General features: G+C 40.8%; 1 non-coding gene across 1 annotated transcript; it reads right to left on the bottom strand.

Moving 5' to 3' along the window:
* Positions 1-10,677: 10,677 nt before the first annotated feature.
* LOC136514584 (small nucleolar RNA R71) lies at positions 10,678-10,784 on the bottom strand. Its single transcript, XR_010773739.1, has one exon. It is a non-coding gene; the product is annotated as a small nucleolar RNA R71 (small nucleolar RNA).
* Between the last annotated feature and the right edge of the window lie 6,514 nt (positions 10,785-17,298).

The following is a 17,298-nucleotide window of genomic DNA, read 5'->3' as shown; positions in this document are numbered from 1 at the left end:
GATGACTAATCTTCTCTTGATAGCTAGCTCTGATCTTGATGAGGGGAATATGAATTAGGGTTTTAGGATGGCTCTAGGGAGGGGGTAGGGGCTGCTATAGGCCAAGGTGAAGTAGGGGGAAAGGAATCGAGGTGGAGTAGGGGGCAAGGAATCGCCACATCATCGATCCATGTTAACTTCCTCGATCACCGTTGGATAAACCAACCTGAATCAATGGTGGAGATGGACTCTCAAAGGCGATGGGAAACCGACATAGAAAGGAGACGCTGATTGGTGGGACCCATAGACTGGCTGACCTGTCTCTGTGACAGTGGGCCCCACCGTTCGGTGGACCTTCTAGACTCCATCTTGAGTTGTTTTTTGTAGGTTTCGTGAGCCGAATCTCTTTCTAATGTTGGTTGCTTGTTTGGAGTGTATGATAGTGGTCCCAGGAGCTATTTTCTGGATAAATCCTCCTACAGTCATGAAATCAGCAAAGCTCATGGAATTCATTAGTTTAAACCCCCTATTTCAATGTTTGGTGATGAAATTAAGTACATATGCAGGATATGTCGATGGTTTATGATTGACATTAAAAACCGTCAACAAGTTCTCCCACACTTACCCTTTGTTAGTCCCTGAGCAAAGTTAAAATTAAGCAATGGATCAGGAGTTGCTACAATGTTTTCATGCCTCAAAAGTACGCAGTCGTTCAATCAACAATTCTCCTCCCGATTAGAATAAACTGATCTGACTTTCAAACTTACCCATATTACCTTCAACCATGGGGCTTCTTAGCCTTCACTTAGGTCTTGGGCAATTGAAAGACAGAACAATCAAGTCAAGCACTATGTCTCAAGTTTGTTGTTCCACCTTTTAACTGGAGTTTTTATAAGTTTTTAAAATAAAATTCAGAGATTCCTTTGTATGACACTCCCAAGTCCCTCAATATATGTGGTATTTGTAGATCCTCACCAAGGCAATAAAGATGTTATGCCTTTTTCTCTTCCTACCGCTAAGGCTTATGTGGAGTTCATAGCTAGGGAGAAAGCTAGAGCATACTTGCAATGCATATATTATAAAGTCAAACAATGGATCCAAAGAGAGTTAAGTCATACAATCAAATCAAGATGTGCATGTGTGTGGATATATGGTGGATATATATGGTGGCTAACCTAATTCTACTATGCTCCTTGAAAACATATCTCTCTCTTGAAACTTGGAAATATTTTTATGAGAGAACAGGGGCTATCTTATTCATCTCTCTTTTTTTAGACGGGCATCTAAGTACCCATTGTTTTAAATATCTTGGACACTTTTGTGTCCATTTTTTCTCAACTCTCTTTTTTTACTTTTTTATGAATAACTTTTGCATAGTTCCATGCCTTTTTTCTACAACAAAACTTTGAGGCATAGCAACAAGAACTTGGAGCATTTATTTGGTGGATGGGAAACCTAACAAGCATGTTTTTGTGTTCACCCCTAGTGTAGGGACAAAACATTTTTGGGTGGATATAAATGGAAAGCATGTTTTTGTACCTACCCCCAGTGTAGGAGTAGTGCATATTTGGGTAGTGTGTACGTGATCTTGATTTTAAGAGCATGACAAACCTCTCATAAGGGCCAACAAAGCTTGACAAAACTCAATGCAATACGAGTAGCATATGTGTGGAAGTTTTCCTAGCCCAGATAACATGTATGGCTCTAGTGGGAATTCAAGCTTTGTCATACAGGAACTCATCATATAGAATTTTTGTGTTTTTAAAAAGATAAATCTCTAGAACTTTAGTGTCACTTGGAACAGGATAAACAGCAGCTCAGACCTTCTCATATCATATCCGCTAATTACCTAGACTTAGATCAAGCATATGCTACCCACGAGTTTCAAGTTCAGAGTAAATCCTTATATCAAAATAATCTTATCCAAAACTCAGGAGAATTCAAGGCTAAAAACTAGGTACTTGAAAGGAATTACAATAGAGCAACTATTCATCATTTATATTTAAGAGATTATTCAGAGTCCTCTTTATTTGCTAACAACTCTTAAAAACAAATTAAAACAAACTAGACATACCTTTTTATTTTGTTTTCACTTTTACTAGATCACACATTATTATTATAGCTATATATATTTATTATGAGGATAACTTTTTTATTTTGTTTCATTCATCATTTTTTAACTAATTAAAAGAAACTAAAACTGAAACAAAAGGGGAAACGAATACTTACCTGGATACACGGGAGTGCTTCTCCCCCAAGCTAGCTCTTTCGGTGAGGGTTCGGTGTTGTAAGTCCTTCAAACCAGACTTCTCCTTGTGAAGTACATTGACCAAATACCTCGGTTTGCTCTATAGAAATTTGGAGAATCACTGAGTCTCCCATACTTTGCTTGAAGTCTGTCCTATTCATGAGACAAGGTAGAGATCAAGTGCATGGGCTCTGTTGGTTGGAAAACACCAACAGAACTAAAACCTTTTTTATTCTTCTCTATCCTTAGGCACATTGAACAAGATAAAGTTGATGTTATGTGCTTTGTTAAATTATAATATGTGTGGTAAGATCAAAAGATTGAGCATGAATGTAGCATTTAAGTAAATTTACAAAGAGGGTTGAATTGCTTAACCTATGGAGGGTTTGTCTATCTCTACATAATGTATCAATCTTTACATGATTATGACTATCGTCCCTCAGAGTTAGGATGTGCATCTTTTAGCTTATTTGGTTTAGACTATGGGCATAAGAGAGTGGTGCTAGGAACAAGCTTGAAGAACTAAACATGATGAGTTAATTAGGTTGAATCGAGTAAGTTGTGAATCAAACATGTTTGTTTATTATTTATGTGCCTACTAGAATCAAGGAAAAACTTCTTTTTTTAACAATGACTATTTACCTTAGGGTGTTACCTTTGTCATTGGAGCGTGATGACACCATATGACGAAGGATAAATGACTTGTGATGGTCCTTCCCTTTTGCTTGAAGTTTTCCTTGTTCGGCTAGCCTCGCAACTTGAGCTGTTCATGAGCTTCTTGTCTCCAAGATTGCACCCTTTCTTTCTCATCCTTTTGTCATGCCATCTTTTTGCTCCTCGATCTTTGATACTTTGTTGGATCTTCCACTTCACTCATTTTTTATGCCTCAAACCTTGATTTATTTCCACGAATGATTTCCTAATGGTGAGGGCTTATGACTTTAAGTTTGTCGAGCATGACCTTTCCTTGCTTTGAATCTAAGAGGTGAGGATAGGGATGAAAACGGATCGGATATGGATGGATATCACCGATATTATATTTGTTTTCATATTTCTGTCCAGATTCAGATTCAAATACGGATAGTGTCAACTATGTTGGATAGGATACGATTGGATATCGACATCATAAATATGCGATTTGAGTATTCGGATAGGATACGGTATCGGATGTTGGATATCCATACTCGGATATGGACAGATCTAAACCCCTCTAAATGGAATTGGTTTCGAATACAGTCAGAAAATATCCATACCATTTTCATCCCTAGGTGAGGATGTAGATGATTGTATGTTCTTCTCTTGTCAACCTTTCTTGATCTTCGCTGATTCTTCATTGACAAGAGGCTATTTATTGGAGCTGAGCTGTGTCTTCAGTGCTCAAGGTTATTGGAGTTCATCATGTGTCTTGCTTCATCTCTGATTGAATTCATCTCATGACTTACCCAAATTAAATTGAGAGTTTCCTATAGGGGTTAGTCCAACAAAATATCTAATATCTACTAAAGTATACTATCGGCTCAAAAATCAACATAGACACCATGTCTAATTTGATTTAGGAAGGCATTTTAATCTAAGCACCCCGCTTAATTTAAAAGCCTTTGAAAGTAAAATCAGCACATCTTTTGGTTCAAGAATCAAAGTAGACACCTCGTCTAATTTAACTCAGGAAAATAGTTTAAACTATGCACCATACCTAATTCAAAAAGGTGTATGAAAATACTTCAAAACCTAAACATATACTATAGCAAATAAAGGTAGCATGAAAGCATTATAGAGATTTATTCAAATAGAGATGAAGGAGCATGATTATTGTCTAGCAAATTGAGCATGGCTTAAAGGTAGAGACATCCTAGATGAATTAGTAACATGGCATAAGATTTTTCAGATAAGTTCATCCCCCACACTTGAATTTTGCAAGGCAGAATCATGTTTGGATGATAGAACTCTCATGTGTGAATGTGATTCAATGTTGCATGATAATTGGTTGGACATACCTTGTGTTGTCATCGTTCATTCTTTTTTCTTCAAACCTGGAATGGCTAGCGACAAAAATATATGAAGGAATATTTTCACAATTATATTCTATGCTCATTTTATAAGGGTATCATAGCAAAAGGTGAAAACTCATATTATCTCCCAAAAGTGCTTGTTTTAGGACAGAAGCTTGTCCTTAGGAAACCTTCAAATTATGTTTCAAATTGGTGAAGTGGTTTCCCCTCCAACACCAACCTTTGTGTGCCTCTCAAGATTCATGCCAATGATATTTGTATTAACATATGCATCTACAACCACCCTTTCAACAATTTTATGAATAGGAAGCATGAGGGGGTTGAAAATCTCGTGTATGGCAATGTTGGAGAGACCAATTGATTCAGGAGATTTCTCATGTGAGCATGGATTTGATGAGGTGTTCATGAAATAACTTCCATGCTCATCGATGTCATCTTCCTTTTCAAGCTCCAAGGGTGTTTCTTCATGAATGTCTATAGATGGAAACATTGTCTCCCTCATTCCATGCCTATGACATTCATTGCTCATTTTATTGTCCAAGATTTCCCTTAGATTGGTGACTCTTGGGGTGATCTTATCAAAGGCCTCCTCTAAACTTGAATGAGTCATATTTATTAAAGGGATTGGTTTATGCTCACCATTTGGATCTATGCCATGTTTGGATTCTACCCATAAGGATTCATCCTTGTCCATCTATTCTTTAGCAATGGCATATGAGTTCTTTATACATTCCAGGCATTGTCATTTCTCTTCTTGGTCATTCTTGTGGTCTTCATGACTCCTATGCTTTGGTTGTCTTAGTGGATTTCTAGGGTCATCATGAGACTTAGGAGAAAGAGCATAAGAGGGATTATTAGGGTCAAGGATGGGTTCAGATAAGACATCTAATGTGGTCATAGAAGGGGAGAAGATAGGAATGGCTAAATGACTCAACCCTCCTTCTATAACATCACTTGACATGCCACCCTTGAGTTCTTCCCAATGTCCTACATGGGAATAAGGGTGCTTTCTAAGAGATCCCTCCTTGAGAGGATTTGAATTATATTCGCTCGAAGGTCTCTTGTGAAACTAGAGGTTTAAGCTTTTCCCACAATCAACATAAAAAAGATCATCCTCACAAGAAATTTCAAAAGGTTGAATTTCTTCGCCTTTTGGAGGATTTAGATTCTGGGGTATTGATGGTTCAGGGTTGATAGCTAAATCTTGGGATTGAAGTGGTTGTGATTTGGCTATCAAAACTTCCTCTTCTTGTTCGGGAGATGATTTCTTCTCTTCCTTAAGGAGTTCAGTATGAATGCTAGTGCAAGGAGTTTTTCCACTAATTTTATCAAGCATAAACCTTGCTTCACTAGCAGATAGATGAAGGAAAGCTCCTCTAGATGCATCATCAAGGGTTTGTGCAGAATCCTTGCAAAGACCCATATAAAAATATTAAAGAAATACGGGGTCTTGAATGGCAAGATCCGGGCCAGTGATGATGAGGTCATTAAAATGATCTCACGATGTGCCAAGAGATTCTTCTTCTAGTTATCTAAAATTTAGAACCTCTTTTCGAATACTAACCACTTTAGAGATGGGAAAGAAACATAAACAAAATTTAGAGCATAGTGTTGCCCAATCTCCTTGCATACTTCCTACGGTTTGACTATACCAATGTTTAGCTCTTTCTGTCAAAGAGAATGGAAACAACTTCCATCTTAAGGTCTCATCAGACATGCTAGTGATACGCAAGCATGTATAGGTCTATGCAAACTCCTATGGGTTTTTGTCACCTTCTCCCAAGAAGGATTAATCTCGAATCAGTTTTATTAAACACGGGCGCAGCTCATAATTAGGTATTAGGATAGGCTTTGAAGATTCTGGTGGCTCTAGGTACGCACTCATAGGTGCATTGTATTGATAGATAGGAGTGGAATCCATAGTAAAAAGGAAAAGAATAAATTAAAAAAAAGATAAAAGATAAAAGATTAAACTAGGCTCGTAGTTAATTCAGCAACTGTTTCTTTGGCAACGACGCTTGAAAGCTTGTTGGTATAAATTAACGCACACAGATAAATCCGCAAGCGCAAGGATACCGCTGTAGCTTTTACCCAGAAGTATTCTAAGATGGTATCCATAGGAAAATATGTGAGACTAACTATAGTCTAACTTAACTAAGGATAGCAACAAGGTTAGGATAAACAAGAGTGTAGAGAGGATAACTAAGGTTCTCTTGTTCTAACTTCAGTAAGCTATGTCTTCTACTATTCGATTGGGGACATTACTAGGGAAAGACACCAACAGAGGATGCCTTCCTTTGCAACCGGGTCCTACTTGTCCTATAGACAGGAGGTGGACTGCAAAGGATTCAACGAGGCTATAAGAGTAACCCTCGCGAGCTACCACCAATCCAAAGGGTGCATCCATGATTAACCTAAGTCTAAGCACCATGCTTACACTTATGATTAATACTTTACTCCCCCTATGTAGACAATAAAGCACTCAAAAGAGTCGCAAACCTGATGAACAATATAAACAAGATGCATACTTGAATCTAAAGTTGAGTACTAGGGAAATCTCAGAGGCAAGCTTAGATAGAAGTTGGATCCACCAAGGTACAAGCCATAAAGAGAGCACCAATAGGCCAGCACCTCCTCCATAATCTTCCTTCACTCTCCATCTCACTATTTCTATTTACAAGACGAGATCCTATGGAGGACTAATCTTCTCTTGATAGCTGGCTCTATCCTGACAAGGGGAATATGAATTAGGGTTTTAGGATGGCTCTAGAGAGGGTGGTAGGGGCTGCTATATATAGACTAAGGTGGAGTAGGGGGCAAGGAATTGAGGTAGAGTAGGAGGCAAGGAATCGCTACATCATTGATCCACGTCAACTTCCTCGATCACCATTGGATGAACCGACCTTGATCAACGACGGAGATGGGCTCTCAAAGACAGTGGGAAATAGACGTAGAAAGGAGACATCGATCAGTGGGACCCATAGCCTGGCTAGCCTACAGGTGGGACCAGCCAGGCTATCTCTATTATAGGTGGTCCCCACCCTCTAGTGGAAGCTTCTAGACTCCGTCTTGAGTTGTTTTCCATAGGTTTCATGAGCCGAATCTCTTTCTAATGTCAGTTTGCTTGTTTGGAGTGTATGACAGTGGTCCCGGGAGCTATTTTCTGGATAAATCCTCCTACAATGATGAAATCACCAAAGCTCATGGAATTCATTAGTTTAAACCCCTATTCCTATGTTTGGTGATGAAATTAAGTACATATGCAGGATATGTTGATGGTTTATGATTGACATTAACAACCGTCAACATGAAGTGAAGGTCGCCCTAGTAGCGGATGCTACTAGGCTTGAGCTGCTCAAGCCAAGCTCTAGTCGAGCTCGATAGAAGCAGGGGAAGGTACTGGATGGCAAAATCATCATCCGACACCTCGGGCCTCATGGCGAGGCAGTAGTCCTCAAGCCAATGGTCTGGGTTAGCCTCGCCGTCGTACTTGAAGATGTGCATCAGTGGCCAAAATTGCCTAGGGTAAGGTGTCGCTCGGATAGCCGCCCCAAACGCCTAGGGGCTGAAGTGATCTTGGGCAGTGCCCTCGCCCCTTTGCTCAGGACTACGGGACTGCATGTGAGCGTGGTGCCTAGCCTTGATGGTGTCATAGATATAGCGGTCTTCCCTAATCTAGTAGCGCATAGGGGGATGCTGAGGGGAAGGCTCGTGCCTTCGCTCCTATCAAGGATTGGTGCCCCTAGTCCATGAGCAATCGGATCTACTACTAGAGGAGTCACACCGCTTTCGGTCACCGGCGGGACGTGCACATCGGAGCGATCCCCGTTGGTGGTGGTTGTTGGCTAGGATAGCCTGGAGGGCGTGGCATGATGCCGAGAAGTGGAGCTCTCAGCCTGCTGCTCGAGGGCAATATGGAGAAGCCACCTTGCCTCATGCAACCTCTCATTGGTCTTTAGGTCTAGCGTGTTGGAGATGTCCTTGAGCTAGTAGGCGGTGGCCACCATGTTGTCGGTCACCCGGGGGAAGCGTAGGGTGCTGGGTGCCCCCGTGTGGGTGTCGTCATCGTTGATGGGAGGCTACGTGGCTTGCTGTCATGCAAAGTCCTACCTTTGGCACTCAAGCTCTGCCTCGATGGCCTCCAGGTCCACCTGTCTAGCTCACAAGTGATATGCCTTCTCCTAAAGGTAGTGTTGGCGGTCACTATCGATCAAATTTGAGTGCCAATTAAAGACCAAAATGGGGGAAATAAACAATCCTTTGACACATATGCCTTTACTATTGGCCTAGTTCCACTTGTATTAGAGAAATCATGTTTTGTAGGACAAGTATTTGCATACATGTGGAAAATAAGCAAAAGGCGCAAAACCAGAAAGCGTAAAGCAGATTCTACAACAAAGAGCCAAGCAAAAGCCCACCTTCATGCATAATTTGGGCCGAGCACCACCGAGGAAGCGATCAAGGCTCAGCAAGTAGCCTGTAGCGCAGAGGCGGTGCCTAGGAGTGCCGGCCTAGGTGCGGCCGCACCAGGGGTGCGGGCGCACCACCCCCACCTCCTCCTAGCCCCACCTTGCATAGGTGGTGCATTAATGACGCTTGGGGTCAGTTTAGGATAGTTTCCTAATTTATCTCGCCCAAAACTGACCTCTAGATAGTATAAGTAGAGGGGTAGTCTCACCTTTCAACACACACATCATTTGGAGCTACACACCTCACCTCTCTACTTGTACTCTTTTAGCTTTTAGTAGTAGTCTTGTGAGATAGCAAAGCTATCAAGGAGGGCTTGGCTCCTTGGAAGAAGAGAGGAATCTTGGTATGAATACTATAAAGAGTTCTTCCATAGTCATGCCCTCATATCTTCAATATAGTAGTGCATATGAACTAGAGTATAGTTGTCTTGTTATAATTATGATATATAAACTAGCATATAGTTTATGTGTTATGATCTTAACATATTCAACTTTATGCTTAACCATTCATATGACTTGTATGAGTAGAAGTAGAGCTAGGTTGAGGTGGTGGTTCGTCATTCCTTCAGGTTTGCCCATGTCCTATGCTTGTTGATCCGTAGGGTCAGAGTCCTAGGGGGATATGGGTAGTTTCTTTGTACATATGCGTGGTGCTCGAGTGCACGGGAACCTTCAGATATGATGGTGCCCCCGGTTGAGGGGTAGGCAGCAGGTAGTAACAGCCCTATTCATCCTTTGTAATATCCCATGTTCGGGTATTGTGTAGAAGTTTTAAAGTCTCTCATGCTTGCTGGCAATCTAGTGCTTGGAGATCTCCCCGTTCATCTTACACTTAGTTCTAACTCTAGTCATATAGTTTGTATGACCTTTAACTATTCTTTGCACGGCTATATTAGACCATGCTGGCTCCACGTAGGAACATTCTTTTATTCCTTGTTTCCCATTTATCCTTGAGGTTGGCCTAGATGTGTGTCTACTATCCTTGAAATACCATTTTACCCCTGTCATGAACTATGGTCCACTATGCAAGTATGTATCTTGTTCATGCTCATGCTAGACTCTTACACCTTGCCCTCCTTTGGGAAAATACAAATAACGATACCCTGAATACTTCCGGGTGAAATGATACAATGATAGATCCATGCGCTTATGGATATTTTCAGTAATCCTTAAGAACTATCATAGTTGGTGTTTCTTCGTGGCGTCGCTAAGGTTAACTCAATCTTAGTGATCGTGCTAAGAAATACCAATGGGCATTTCTAGCACCGTTGCTAAGGATGGACTTAAAACCTCCACACTTCGTGATTGCGCTAAGAAATGCCAACAAGCATTTCTAGCACCATTGCTAGGGTGGGCATAGGTTAAAGAATCTAGTAGGACATGCTCATGAGCACATGCATGTAAAGGTAGCCATAGTTTATGTAGGCTAATTTTGCTTGTTTTCTTCCTATTGTGGATGAAAACAGGATAGTGTATGACCGGTTACAACCTGCTAGAAAACTACATCAATAATCCAGAGACGCTCCTAAGGAAGAACAAGTCACGTACTGCTTCTTCACTGCTCTGATGGCAGTTGAGCTAGTCACACCTGTACCATATGCTACTACCACTATGGCCAAGACACTCCGCAACTACTCCCCCAGCTGTTGCCAACATGCTCATTGGGCCCGCTGTCAACACAGGAGCTGAAAACTTTGAGCTATGTACTAGCCTAATCATGATGGTGTAGGCAAACCAATTTTGTGGTTTGCCAAGCAAGGATGCAAGTGCACACTTGCAACACTTCCTAAAGCTATGCGACACCATCGTCATCAAAGATGTCGCACTAGCTAGCATAAGGCTCCATCTATTTCCCTTCTTCCTCATGGGAAAGGCAAAATAGTGGTTCTACAAAGAGAAGGAAGCTGTTAGTACGTGGGACAAATGTTCTGCGGCGTTCCTCGTGAAGTTTTTCCCCATGGGCAAAACCAATGCCCTAAGGGGGAAGATTTCAAACTTTCAGCAGACTTCAATGGAATCCATCCCTAAGGCATGGGAGAGGCTTCAAGACTACATCCAAGCCTACCCACATCACGGGATGGAGAACTGGCTCGTTCTCTAGAACTTCTACTAGGGGCTTACACCCATGTTGAAGGGGCACGTGGATGCCGCTACTAGAGGAGCGTTCCTTTCCCTGACCATCGATGGAGCCACGGCTCTCATCGAGAAAATGGTGGCCAATCAAAGCTGGGGGAAGGAACAAAAACAATAAAAAGGCATGCATACCGTGAAGGAGGCAGATAGCCTTACCGCAAAAATAAATTTGTTACTATCAAGACTGAACGAAAGGGCCCATGAGAAGGAAGCTATGAAGGACACCATTCAGACCATGGACTCGCAAATGGCTTGCGATGTCTATGGTGAGGTTGGACATTCAGGGAACAACTGCCCCGAGATCCGTGAAGACGCCACCTACATCAACAACAGGTTCTGACAAGGAAACAATAATGGGTGGAACAATCAGTCCAGCCCACAAGGAGGTAATTCAAACTTTAACTCAAATTACAATTTGAATCAACCTTCCTTGAAAGACCTAGTTCTAGGTCAAGCAAAAATTAATGAAAATATCACCAAAAAGTTAATGCTTCATGATAAAATGTTTGAAAATATAAATTCAAAACTTGAAAATTTATCCTCCTCTATTAAGTACCAATTAAGTTTTCACAAAATGATAGAAATTCAAATTGCTCAAATAGTTGCTGCTATTCTTGTCAATCATTCGGGGGAAATCCCAGGACAACCCAAGAATTCCCCCGAATTAGTTCATGTAGCTATAGAGCAATGAAGGAGAAGTCTTGCTGATGGACTATAAATGTGGAGCCCTTGCCGAAGATAAATCAGTAGTTATCTTTCAAAAATCCAACAATTCAAAAATTTTAAAAATTCAAAATTAAAAAATTTGCTTCAAAATAAACTTTTCAAAAAAATAAAATAAAAATCATTTTCTAATAGTATAGATTTTTTTGTTATCATTTCTCATTTTTAAAAATATTTATGAAAATTTAGAATATAATAAATGTTTTATGGAAAATCAATTTCGGCAGCAAAATTTTCAAATCTGACAGGAGCACCAACGGCCATGGGTTTGAAATAGTCATTGGACAACACCTGACATAGGGGGGGCAGTAGCAGGCCCACCATAGGTGCGGGCACACCAGGGGTGCAACCACACCTTGCAGGTGGCCATTGGCCCCATGCCTTCGCCAATGGCTACTAGCAGTTGACCTCTGCCTCCCTAGGATGGTGCTCAGCCAGTTATAAAATTGAGAGCTCGGGTGTGAGCTCTCACTCACACTCCACTCTCCATTTTCACTCCCTCTCAGTCTCTCTTGCTCCACCACTTGCAAAAATATTTTCCACAAAGCTCAAGTGCAAGGAAACTCTATAGAAATTTCCTAAGCTCATTGCCACCAAGCCAAGCTCGCGGGTTGTGTGATTTAATTTTCACTAACGTAACCCTGTTTGTGAGTTTGTGTTGTCTTTATTGCCATGGGCATGTTCAGTAGGAAGCTTACCGGCGCTTTCATGAAGGCCATGGGAGTGAGCTCAAGTTGCTCCCACGAAAGGTCAAGCGCGCGCTACACCAAGCCTGAAGAGAGCCCAATGCATGAAGATGAAGAAACGGTGCCAATGGAAGAAGAAGAGCAAGAGCAAGAGCAACTGATGGAGGAAGGCGACAATGATCCACATCTTGACTTGGAGGGTGCCTAGGAGATGCAAGTGTACAACCTCATCAAGAATAGCGAGTTCATCCACATGCCAGCATATGACCCTGACCTTCTCCAAAAGATTGGTAGGGACACCAAATTAGCCACCATCTAGAAAGCCGTTGGATGGGAGAACGTTGCTCCCGTCGACGAGATTGGTTCTCGCCTCATAACAATTCAATTCTTGTGCTCTTTGCAAGAAGTTGAGGGCAGGATTACTTTCCGCCTTTTTGAGAAAGAATACTATCTTACATGGAGAAATCTTAGCTCTCACTTAGGCTTTAGTACAAAATGCTCAATTGGCTTAGATCATGCTCTCAAAGGTTTTAATCGCCATGAATTTTGGAGAATGATTTCTAGTTAAAATGTAGTTGGCAAGTTTTAACCTCATAATATGAATATTAATCATCCTACTTTGAGGTCATGAATTGTTAGATTGCCATGACTTTGTTTGCTAGGCAAGACATAAGATTTGTTTATCATGCCGAATTGCAAATTCTCTATGCCATGCTTAAAAAGAATAAAATTGCTCCTATGAAAGAAATTTTTAAACATTGGTTAGAAACATTCAAGGCTTCTACATCTATCTATTGGATGTCCCTTATGACTCATATTGCCGCTAATATTGGTGCATTGGATGAACAAGATGTGACATACATCTCTACTCCACGCATTGATATTGATGAGCACTACTTGATGCAAGAGCATCATTTGAAGTATGATGATGCAGGGAACCTTGTATTTTTCTTTTTGGGATATACAAATGAGGTTCCACTCCCTAACCCAGGACTCTCATTGTATAAATCCCAGTCATTCACCTTAACTCTTGTCGAACAAGAGGAAGCATGTAGGGCAACAAGGAGCAGGGCTAGAGACAAAGCTAGCAGCTCTCAATAGCCACCACCGACACCGACACCACTTGTGCCTCAGGCATTCCATGCGGAGTGGTTCCCGGCCATGCAGACACCTAGGTTCACCGCCAGGTATCAGCCTGGCTAGGGACACACCCTGCAACCACACGAAGCCGGTGGATCGGTATGGCATGATGCCAATGACGCAGCATGAGCACATCACTTGTTTGACTCCGAGGGGCTACCACCACCCGTCCATCCATGATAGTCTACTTTGGACCGTTGGGAGTTGAACAGTATCAACACCCGCCTCGGAGAATTAGAAATCCGCACAGGTAAAATTTAAAATACACTCAACACTCATGTGCAGGATACGAGACAGTGGAACCTACAACAGTAGCAACAGTTCACGGATATTAATACGCTGCTAAGACAACAACAGCAAGCACAGGTGGCCTACTAGTGGTCCATGGGATACAATCCTAGACCATAGGCCTTGAGCTAGCTTAGGGAAGGACCCTCACAGAGGTACCTTGTATCTTTTTCGCATTTTTAAATTTTTGTATTTATTTTCTACATTTATTTATTAGCATCTAAAAAATAAAAAATCTAAAAATTCAAAAATACCAAAAAAATTAAATATGATAAAAACAACAAAAAATTATTCCACTCTCATATGTGTTTTAGGAATGTTTAGTTTCTCCTATGTTGAAATAATAAATAGTTGTTTTGTCTATAATTCATCTTTGCCTAGGCTGTAACTTAGTATTCCCCAAGATTTAAATTTGTTGGCTAAAAATGTCTCATCCTAAAAACTTGAAAACTTGTAGGATTGCAAATACATGCTCATTTTTCTAAGTTGTTGCGAGTTATGAAATGGTACAAATAGAATTTGCTATGACTTTGTTCTAAGAGAAACTTGACATCCGGAGATTTTATTTTCAAAAATGCTAAAATAAAAAGTTCCTCAATGATTATGAATACCTACCAAGGCTATATGACATGATATACATTCAAAACCTTAGTCATATGCTACTTGTTTGCGCATTGAGCTTTGTCAAATTGTTGTGACCCTTGTTGAGATTCTCATCATGCACCCATGATCAAGCCACACGTACACCCACAAATAAACTGCTGACTCTTACACTAAGAGTTACGTAAAAACATGTCTTTTCGTCCACCAAATAATTACTCCATTCACTTCGTATGCCAAAAGGCATGAGAGAAAAAACTTCGTATGCCAAAAAGAATAATATGGGCTATGCTAAAAAGCAAAAAAGAAAAGAAAAAATATCCATGCCAAAAGGCATGAGAGAAAAAAATGCATGCCAAAGAGCATGAAGAAAAGAAAAGAAAAAGAGAAGAAAGAAATAAAGATAGCCCATACTTTCAAATAAATAGCATTCATCCAAAAGAGAGAGATTCATGAATCAAAGGAGTACCAAAAACTATTTAGAAATAGGACATTATAAAAATTCCACACACTTGCACATCTTGATCAAAGTGTATGACTTACATCTCCCTAAGGTCTGTTTTTTAACTTAGCAAAATATGTGATGCAAGTATGGTCCACTTTCATACCTACCCAAAACTCCACTCAAAAGCCATTAGTGGTAGGTGTTGGTATTTCTTATGCACAAGTAGAATATTCCACAAGCGCACAGAATACCACTATAGCATTTCACCTGGGAGTATTCCAAGGTATCGTATTTATCCATAGGGAAGCAATGGTTATAGAAGGTGATAGTTAATCATCTTGTATCTACAAACTAGTATACCGACTAGACTAAAGTGGGGGTAAGTGATATATGATAAGAGTTATGGATAATGACACACATAGGAGAATTCCATGGTAAAATAGAAGAGTAGATGAACTAAGATGAGAGGACAATGGGTGAGTTCAAGGTTCCTATACACTTCTCTATTACTATAGTTCCATTCTAGAGCAGACCAGAGGGGATAACTGGGAATGGGTAAGACATAGCGATCACACACAAAAATAGTTTGGCGCAACAGTACCTTTCCGACCCTCGAATGAGGTGAAAAAGAGTGGTCAGGGGAAAGCTACCAAAAAGCTCTATGAAAACACCAATCTGAACATGGTGGATTACAAAGGCCTGATAGAGCTGTCACCTTTGGGGCTACCACAACTATCCGTGGGATTGGGCACAAACTCAGGTAACCTATAGTCTAGACACCACATCTACACTATCGATTACTACTCTAGTCAAGTACTATAACTAGAGCACTCGATACGAGCAGAGATCCCATGCTAAGGTGAGATACAACTATACTAACCATACTTAGATAAACAACCAAGGCATGAACTAGATAAACAAGAAAGACATACAAGCAAATAGAGAAAGTAACTATATTAAAGCATGAATCTTACAAAAGGAAAGATACAAAGGCATACCAAACCTCAGTAGACTCCTCTAGAACCGAGCATAGCTCAACTCTCCCTAACTCCCAACTCACTATTCTACTTCTACATCTTGAAAGTAGAGAGAGCTTCTCTTGTGGTGTGTGTTACAAGTGAGGGAGAGGGGTCCTATTTATAGCCTAATGTGGAGTAGGGGCTACTCTATTGCCATGTCATCAATCCATGTGACCTCCTCTTACAACCCTTGGATCAAACTACCAATGAACCTCCCAAACCGATGCACCACATTGCTCCATAGTGCGCTTCCTTGCATGTGTCAAAAGTTGAGGTAGTTTGGCCATAGTGGGCCATTGGGCGACCCCCACTGATGAGTGGGCCCTCCCTCTTTGGTGTAGGGCCCCTAGGGGTGTAGTAGAGTGTGGGTATGAAGCCCCTTTGTCCATTTGAGCACCGACATAAGCATGGTGGATTCCACAATCCATGTGATGCACATTTTTAGCCCTTGATCTTCCACCGACTTGGGATCAGTGGCGAAGAAGGCTTGGGGGTGTGTTTCTTTGCCACTCCCATGGATTGGTGAGGTGGGGGCCCATGGTGGCCCTACCTTGCACCAATTGCTTCTAGTGCTTGATATTTGGTATTTGTGTATAGTTTTCTTGCATAAGCAAAGATCGCCAAGTACAAGTGTAACTAGGTCAATTATAAACATAAATCACTACTTGTGTTGTTGTTTTACTTCCATTTTAGTGCAATGTTGATGGTCAAAAGTGATGTTTAGTGACCATCAACAAGCTCCCCCACACTGAACCTTTGCTCATCCTGAGCAAAGCTAGAAAACAAAGATTTAGGTGCAACTAGATATGGAACAAGACTACAAAAGATATGATGCTAGCATAAAAGATATCCCAAGTCATTCCTTGTACCTTGTGGATTTTGATGTGGCTACCATGTCACCTTGAGTGGTTGAAAAGTGGAATGGTTTTGACGCCAAGTCATCACTATCCAACCATAAAGCATACTTGGAGTTTTATCATTTTTGCAAATGAAAACATAGCTCATACTTCTCCCCAAATGGTACTCTCAAATTGCTCAATGGTGTATGTATCCTCACCAAGGCATTGGTGGTTTGCCTTACTTCCTACTTCTAGAAAGCTTATGTGGAGTTCAGGGTAGGATAAGAGTAAAGCACACTTGCATTGCATATTTTGCTAAGTCAAACAAAGGATCCATGGAGAAAAATGTCATACCCCTAGATCAAGATGTGCATATGTGGAAATATGATGATCATGATTACTCCACAGCATGATATGATTCTTTCTCCACCTTTTATTTGAGAGCATGGCTATGTTTCTCTTTTTTTCTATGGACCTTCTTGTGTCCACATTTTTTCTCATTTTTTCTTTTCAATACTTTTTTCATAGCCCATGCCTCATTTGCAAGGATTGTGGAGAAAGATCATGCTTGAAAACATGGAGTATTTATTTGGTGGAAATGGAAAGGCGTGTTTTGTCTTACTTCTAGTGTAGAAGTATAGCATATATTTGGTGGAGTGTATGTGATCTTGATCTTGGGAGCATGATAAATTTCTTAACAAGGGTCAACAAAGTTTGACA

This window comes from Miscanthus floridulus, chromosome 16 (assembly GCF_019320115.1).
Source record: "Miscanthus floridulus cultivar M001 chromosome 16, ASM1932011v1, whole genome shotgun sequence".
Lineage (NCBI taxonomy): Eukaryota > Viridiplantae > Streptophyta > Magnoliopsida > Poales > Poaceae > Miscanthus > Miscanthus floridulus.
Note: the sequence above shows the minus strand (reverse complement) of the source record. Positions and strands in the feature narration are given on the sequence as shown.